This window comes from Maylandia zebra, linkage group LG22 (genome assembly GCF_041146795.1).
Source record: "Maylandia zebra isolate NMK-2024a linkage group LG22, Mzebra_GT3a, whole genome shotgun sequence".
NCBI classification, from domain to species: Eukaryota; Metazoa; Chordata; class Actinopteri; order Cichliformes; family Cichlidae; genus Maylandia; species Maylandia zebra.
Genome location: NC_135187.1, coordinates 20,957,451 through 20,966,752, shown reverse-complemented (window position 1 = coordinate 20,966,752; position 9,302 = coordinate 20,957,451).

The window sequence follows — 9,302 nt, the reverse complement described above, 5'->3', positions numbered from 1 at the left end:
TGAAACCAAATCTAAACCTTCCAAAAAGTTCAGCTCTTTTTCTTGTAATGCCACAGAATATTTTCCCAAAAGTCATGAAGATGATTTTTGCTAATGTGAGTCAAGCCTTTGACTTCTTTTTGGTCAGCAGTGGTTTTCTCTTTGGATCTCTCCCATGGTTGCCATTTTTTCCCACGCTCTTTCTTATTGTTGAATCATAAACTCTTTAGATGTTTTTCTGGGTTCTTTGTGATCTGGATGAGTCATCGATGCACTCTTGGGGTAATTTTGGTAGGTTGACCACTCCTGGGAAGGTTCACTACTGTTCCAAGTTTTTACCATTTTTAAATAATGGCTCTCGTCGTGGTTCACTGGAGTCTCAAAGCTTTAAAAACGGCTTTGTAAACCTTTCTAGACTGAGGGACGTCAATGAATTTGTTTCTCACCTGCTTCTTAAGATTGTGGCAGTAAGTGCTGTATTTCTAAATCTTTTAGCCTACTCCACTTTGACTTGCTCTATTTAAGTGATTTCCTGACCCAACAGGTCTGGCAGTAATCAAGCCTGGATGTGGCTACTTAAACTGAACTCAGCTTTCCAGAAAATCTAGTTTATCACAGTCAGTTCATGGCTTAGATAGCTTTTCCCTTAATAAATATAATCTTGGTTGAAAAACTGCATTTTGTTTGGTTTACTAAGATTATTTTTTATCAGTATAAACATTTGTTTAATAACGTGAAAAATGTAAGTGTGAAAAATGTGCAAAAAACAGGAAAACATCAGGAAGCTGGCAAATACTGTTTCTTGGCACTGCATTAGTTCATTTACTGCAAAAGATTCTGTACAGAGGTCATAGCTTGCACCACCCAGTAAAACACAAAGCAGTTAACAATGGCTCCACCTACATAAACAGACCTCTTTCACTACATGAAAATGGTAGGTAAACAGAGGTGCCACTAATAATGTTAATTAAGGCTTTGCACCTGAAACAGCCAAACCTTCCTTAATGTTATTTGTAACAAGTTTTACATAATATTTCATGTCAAAATAGCTACAATTTTAAAGAAACGTCAATAATTAAATGCTAGCATGACTTTCTTTCACTCAGTGGTATTTAGTAGTTTTGATTTGATTCTCCAGTGCTCTAATAAATAGAAGAATTTTTTACTGCAGTATGTTAACCCTAATAAATAAAGAAGAGTCTGTTCAGTGACAGGTTGCTTCTCCCCAAGACAAGAACTAACAGACTTAAAAACTCCTTTGTCCCACACGCCATCAAACTGTTTAACTCCTCTCTGGAGGGGAGAGGGAGGGGAAACAGGAGGACAAAGGAGGGGGGAACAACTAAGCTGTAGTGCCTCTTCACCTCACTGTACAATACCTTGTGCAATACTTTTTGTAAATAGTCAACAGTGCAATAGACTCAATACTTGAAATGTGCAATTCACTTGTATTTTTATTTTTTATTCCTATTTATTCTATTTATCCCCTTTGTATATTTTATTTATATTTGTCTCTGTATTTATATATGTGTGTGTGTGTGTATATATATATATATATATATATATATATATATAACAATTCTGTAACTGTAACTTCGGTCGTTGCTGTGCTTTTTTGGAAGTCGAATTTCCCAGAGGAACCCACCCGAGGGATTAATAAAGTTCTATCTTATCTCTTATCTCTTATCTTAAATGTATGGTTTAATAATATGCCTGGCAGTCAACCTCATCAAATACATGATAACAAAGAAAGATCAGTGTGCAGTTTGATCACGTGTTTGGCAGTGGCTACCTGCAAACATGGTACCAATGCATAATTCATTGCCCAACTGCGATCTTCATTAACCTGTGCTCTACCTTACATTGCCTGGCAAAGAGAGGACATTGGAGGAGGTTGTACAAAGGGGCAGAGACAAAGGATCTCAGAGTGAATAAAAAAGATGGATGCAACAGAGATCTATGTTTTGTTCTAGGTCACAGTACCTGTCTCCGAAGTGACAGCCACATCTGAGTCACACAGCAGGTAAGGGTGAAAGAAGACAAAACAGGTGCCTGCAGGTCCACGAGAGCAGAGAGCACACGTCGGACTATCCATTCTTTAATACACAGCAACACATAAGAGAGAGCTCCTTAAGCCTTTCATGTTTCTTATGTCTCTAAATCCCTTTACTGTTTCTTGTTTCTGTCAGCTGATTGCTTGCTCTCAGTCTCACACGGGCACAGTGAAAGTTAATAACAGTAGACTTTATACCCTTGGTTTATGAGTTACACCGCTGTTGTAATCAAAACAGGTAATGAACTAAATGGTGCCTTTGCAAGGTGTAGATACACCTAGGTTAATATTAGGCTATTTATCATATGCAGTAACAAAAATAACAATCACTTGTTGATCAACCTGTTTGGGAGGTATGCTCATGTTTGCATCATAGGGCTTGGCTTTTAAAAAAAAATAATAATAATAAGGCCAATACAAAAAGTAACTTTGTTTCATGATTTTGCATCAAACACATGAAATGCACTTGCTCAAAAAACATAAAAACCGAGGCATCTTCAGAAACTACAGCATGTGCAGCGTCTAATTGACGTTGTTGCATCTTTACCACTAGATGTCACCGTCAACCCAAGTTAAACTCCAATGGGGGAAACTCCAGTGTCAAATAAATCATCCTGTACACCAGGGGTGTGCCGTGACTTCTACACGAAGGCAAACCGTGAGGACCCCCACCTCCAATATAAACAAGCAGACAAGCAAACAAACTTTCCTTCAATCTTCCACTCTGGACCTCATTAAAACATACAATTCTGACAGCCTCTTGCTGCGCATTTTCAGGATGTCTACTCCTTTCTGTACTTCTGAGGAAGAATTGCTTATGTACTTATGTGTTTATAATCTAAAAATCTACTATTAGTTGACAATGATGAGTGGTGAAATTTAAAAAACAAACAAGAACAAGAACAAGAACAACATTTACTTTAGCAAAAGTGTCAATAAAGCATAAAGAAAACACCTCACTATGCATAAATATGTATTATTGGCAAATTTTACATAAAGTATCAAAAGTAAAAGTATTTATTCTACAGAATCAGAACATCAGTGTTATATGGATAATTTCTATTACTGCTGTAGACACCTTTTATTCTGTTTATTCCACAGTAGTACATCACATGTTTGTAATGTAGCTGTCCCAAACCATGTAGCTGTAATGTGAGAGTCACATGTTTCTAAAAAACAAACAAACCCATAAACAAATACAGCTTTTAACTGGGTCAGAAACACAGAAATATCTTTGAGAAGTATATTAAAAATATTTAATATAGACTGTGTGATGTTGTTAACTGTTTATATCAACAGCAGGCTTCAAATATTTTTGGAAAATTAAGTTGGCGTATAACTAGCTGTATCAAAACAGCGTTGTACATTTGGGAAATTGAGTAATTTTTCTGGTAATTTGAAATTGTTTGTGGAGCCTGCATCTCTTTAACTTCTTGTTTTTTTTAAACTCGACATGTTAGGAGCTCATCTCTCTGTCATTAAAGGTTTCATTACTAACAGGCTAAACAAGCTTTTAAAAGTCACAAATGTTGGCCAAGGTGGTTATTAAGAGAATAGTTATCTGTTAAAATGATAAATGTGAGTGCTTATTTTCTTGCTAATGCTTCTTCTGTTTCCACACAAAGCAGATGGTAACTGATCTCAGAGACGTGGAAGCAGTCAACAGCACCTTGTCTAGCATGTTAATCTACCATCAGTTTCCCATCAAAGACCAGAGGTTTATTCACAATATGCATTTACAAAAAATAGAAGAAGCTGCTGCCTTTTAGCTTGACAAACACCAGCCGCTGTTAAATTTGAGACCACTTACCCACACTGATTTTAGTCACTCTATATGCAAGAGGAGTTAATCCTGCTTCCAGAGACAACAGCCAAATCCAGCCAAAAGATGGGAGTAATGTAAAGGATGCATGGGAACAGGCATGGCAGAAGACTGAGAGAAAAGGAGAGCAGTCACTTTACTTTGGTATCTTTAGTTGGCGTCTGTTTATAAGTGTCAGGCAAGCACTGCTTTCCTTGCTTGCCCCGATGGAACACCTCTGCCGTACACATGAGTTACCTACACAAATCATTTCATTCACATTGTAAAATTTGAACAACAAATGAAAACTGCAGGAAAAAAATCACCTGCTGATCGTTTGTAGAAAACAACATTGACGCATTTAATAAAATGGTAATCAATCCCATAAATAGATACCATGAAAAGGTAGTTATTGTCATTAACAGTCAACATACTTCTTCCTAGTTATTCTCTTTCCTTTTAAATCTCCTCTGCATTTGAACAAAAGCATTTGACTCACTGAATTCAGGCATATCATGGACTAGTGAGTTCTAGTATATGATTACACTGAATCACAGTGATCATCTTTTACTGTATATGTTCATGATCGCCCATTCAAGAGGTCTGGCTGAAACAACACTACAGCACACTAGCAGATGTGACGTTGCTTTTGGCATGTGGCACTGTTTGCAAGGGTAGCATCAGGTGTAATATACCTTAATATTTTCATTATGTCCTCCTCCCTCCAGTGGTTTTGTTCAATCTTTTCTAGACAGGCGAGAAACTGTGTTAGTTTGCAACAGAAATATTAGTCAGTCAAGGTATTATTCATAGTTTTTATTATTCAAATTAATCTTCTTTTCTAATTATTATTATTGCATTAATGATAATGCAGCATTTAGTGATTCAAAGATGTTCTAACACCACCCCACTACCCGGGGCTGTTGCCCTGACAGATGGCTGTGCCACTGCTCTATCTGTAAATGGAAGCTGTAAACCAGCAAGGGGGAAAGCAAACAGATGACAGCTATCCTCACCAGCACTGTTCTGAGGTACTTTGATGTAGAAAAAAGAATTGGCTGTAGGTCAGATTTGTCTGAATAAGCTAGAATATAAGCAAGCAACTGCCACCTGCAAGCATGTTTCTGTAACAGGATGTGGACACAAACATGGAAGAAATCAAAGCTGGTGCTGCTAGCTGTGCTGAGGTTATCCCAAATCTGTAACACTAATCTAAACCTTTTTATGTTTACATCTTTAAACATGATACACAGTGTCACTAATAGAGACGCACAAATCCACCAGTCAGGCATTCTTACATATGTTAGATTATGAATTGGTACTTTACATACACATGCACAGTGGTGCAGATAAACAGCGCCTCACACACTTACGTTTGGCTGTGGGTATCAGTCAGTTTTTCACTGTGAGTGAGGAAGATACAAAGTTCACTAAACTAAAGTGTAGAAGAACCACACTAAAAATGTTCATAACTAAAAAGCTAATGAGACAGCTGAATCACCAACACCCAAATGAGCTAAAGCTAAAGCTAAAGCTTGCTATAGCTCAGATACTTTTGACTCTGAGAGACTAGATTTTCCAGGTTGAGGGAAAAAATTGCACTAAAGCTACAAAAGAGCAGAAAGGACCAAGGACCATTTATCATTTAACCTTATTGTGTAGTCACATACAACTTGACAATTATTACTTAAAAAAAAAAGATTTGCTAACTTCTTAATAAGTATAGTACACTCCTGCTCTTTTTTGTAAGCCATCAAGTGACCCGAGCCATGGCACTCATGATGGTTTGGCCTAGAGGAAGTCATAGTTCAAAGGTTAGGAGGTGGAATGTGACAGCCAATGGTAATGTAATGACTAAAAAAAATAATCTGATATAGATATGTGATATATGTCTTTGTTGCTGAATAAAAACATTACTGTTAATTACTGTTTCTGTCAAAAATGACACTATAAAATGTCCATAGAAACCCTTGTATGGAGGGTCACAAGTGCCAAAATGAACGAACTAAATATATCATTAACTATTTAAATAAATATGTAATTAATTAATTAAATCTATAAATAATGAATTGAAGCTCAAAGAGTTGCATTTAAAACATTTTATAAATAATTGATTTCCAGTTTTAATTAATCAAGGCCACATTTAACCATTTAGTAATGTATTTAATTGAATTAATTTGGCAGTCCTGGCCCTCCATACATTTGATATTAACTTTGTCTCTCCAAATACATTTTACATATATTGTTCTTAAATGTTTTGCACTTGTCTATAGTGATGGGGGAAGATGAACTTTGCGGCACAATGCTGATCTTTGGTTGCATGTTTTGGTTGGTTTGGTAGTGTGTTGCTATCTCCTGTAGGTTATAGTGGCAGGGTGACATGAGGAAGATTAGGGGTGACACTGGCTAAATGTTTGCAGATGAGGGCTCCCAATATTTAATCACCATGGTAACAAGGGTCACCAGGATGGGCCAATGGGCCAACTAGCCCAGGGGTATTATGGGGCAAGATGTTTATTTCAGAATCAGATTGTGGGTATGAATGTGTGCATGAGGAAGCTGTTTGTGTGTGCGCGCACACTTGCGTACGTGTGTATGCCCTCAATTGTCCCTTGACCACATGCCTGAGGGAAAAGTGTGCTTGGTCAGTGCTCTTCTAAACTTCACTTAACACGACCTCCTCCCCCCTAACCTCAGCATAATAATCCACACTGTCATAGTCTTGGCAGGATGAGGTGAGTGGAGACTTCCTAATGGCCAACAACGCATTCATTTTAATGCTGTGTGCACATTCCCGTGGTCCAGTAGTAGCCATGGCAGGCATACACAACATAAGCTGGCTAGTTCACTGTCCTCGTGGGAAATATACTTCTCACTGAATAACATTTGGTTTGATATTGCACAAAGACAGAATAACAAGCCACATGCCACCTCAGCGCAGAGAGCAGGCTCCAAAATTACATCACAGAGCTGCACAGAGGTCTTGAGAATGCCACATACTCACCAAAAGGCATTACAGGTTGGGAGGAGGTCACATTTAAAAATTACTCTTGCTAACATGTATTGAGCATTTTTTAAAGATGTCTAGTAACAGGCACTTTGCAGATATGTTAAAACACAATTACCCATATAGCAAGCAGGTATAGCCCCGATCTGGTATCAAGCTGGCACTGTTGGCTGACTTCTGGCATGATAAGATGTGTGTCATCCAGATATGGGCCAGGCCTGGCATAGACAGCACTGTCTATGTAATGGTATGCCACATCTGGCTCAATTGTGGTTTGGTTTATGTGGCCCAGGCTAATAGAAAACAGGTCTGGCCCAGATCTGGCATCAAGCTGGCACTTCTGACTGACTGGTGTCATGGCAGAGTGTATGTCAACCAGATGTGGGCCAGGTCTGGATGGCACTATTTATGTTCCTATTTTCCTATTTTAGTTAGAAGATCCAAATGTCATATTGCAATACTATACTGCTATGGTAGCCAATGTTTCAAAAGCAGGTTTGTGAGTGTACACTTTATCCAGGGTTTACTCATGTTTACCGCTGGGTGGCTGTAGCTCAGGCAGTAGCGCAGGTCCCCTATTAATCGGAAGGTTAGTGGTTCAATCCCTGGTTCCTCCTGTCTGCATGTCAAGAGTATGAATGTAGTTAGGAAGCACTCAGTTTAGAGAGATTGGGTGAATATGGCATATTGTATAGAGCACTTTAAATAATCCAGGAGGGTAGAAAAATGCTATAAAAGAATCAGTCCCATTCACTGTCTGAACAGAGTTTCATGATGTTATTGCTATTATGTTCCAGCACATGTTTTTATTACATGACTTGATTAAAGTACACATCAGACTGACATCTGGCCCAGCACAGGGCCAGCAGTGTGTCTGCAACTGGCCCGTGGCTGCACACAACTTACGCATGGCCCACATACTGCAAACAATGATAGCCCTTTGGTGGCCCAGATTTGCCAGATGTAATCCACACATGGGCCAGCACAGGACCACCAGTGTGTCTGCAACTGACCTTGTGATGGCCCATGTGTGGGCCACCTCTGGCAAACCAGATCTGGGCCACCAAAGGGCCGTCATTCTTTGTGGTATGTGGGCCATGTGTAAGCACATTATGTGGGCCAAATCGGGGCCATACCGATTTTGCTATGTGGGTACAAGTCCCACTCACCTGCTATTCAAACCTCCTGTTTGCAAAAAGGCAGCATATCACATGAAAGTTACCTTTTTTTCAAACAGTGAGTAGTGGCTCCGAGGGACAGATAAATAAGGTTTAACGTAAAGAGTGAATCAGACTGCAGCAGAGTCCAAGGATTATATGCATCTGAAAATAAGAATAAAAGGTCCCTTTTTTTTTTTTACCACAAAAATGTAGTTAGCACCTTTTAATAACAGGAGAGTTTAAACCAGCATTTAAACCACCAAGCATTTTTGCTAGTTTCAGTTTTACCATTTTCATCCCACATCAGTTTATAGTCAAAATCAGGCTTGTGTAAAAACTCTCTGTATCTAATTTTAATAATATTTTTTTTAAAAGGAAGAAAGAAAAAAAGGTATTTTTCATCCTGTTTTGACTGGACGTGCTAAGAAAAGCGGTGAGGTCACTAAAAGGAGCTTATTTTTTACAATGTCATTCGCCCACACTTTGTGTTCAGCCGGGTGGTTTTATTGTCTTTTCAACTCTATTTTCATCCTACCAGTACAAAAAAGTTCTTTTTAGTCTCCCCCTCACCCTTTTTGCAGTTTGGTTTATACAGTAAAATAATACGTCTGTGGCGATAAGGTAGATCTGTGAATGTTTCACTGTTCAGAAGAGTTCAAATAAACCTGCTTTATATCCATTTAGGAAATTCCACAAAAGCGTTGTGGGCAAGAATACCACAAGTCTTCAGGGAACACCAGAGCAGAATATTTCCCGGAATTTTGGGGGCCTGTACACCCACAGCAACAGCAGCAACGGCGGTTCGTTTTGAGTCAGAGCACAGCTCATTTTGAGATATCACAGGTAGCAAAGCTTGTTTGTCTCCCTGACTGTGACTCTCTAGAGGACCAGAAATTAAATCCAGTAAACGGAGAGAAGGAGACAAGGCAGGAGTATTGGGTGCAGGGTAGGGAAAATACAGGAGATGAGAAAAAGTGCATTTTTTAAATGGTGAATAATTTGTACGCCCTGACATGATGCTGTGCAGGACCACTTCCTGTGGCTCAGGTTTCAGTGTGTAAATGTGCTATGGGGGGAGGGTCTGCTTCCTGAGCTTTTTGCAGGGGTTATGGAAAAAGTTGGGAACAATATGCAGCAAGTTGAGGATTTTCTTAAAGATCAAAAAAAACTTTATTGTAGATTTATAATGGAGTGCAATGGGGATAAACTGAGAAGTTACACCCCCTTTCCAAAAACGCTTTGGAGAGACAGCATTTATTTATTTATTTTTAAAAAGAGGTTATAAAGTGCAAATGGAAACAT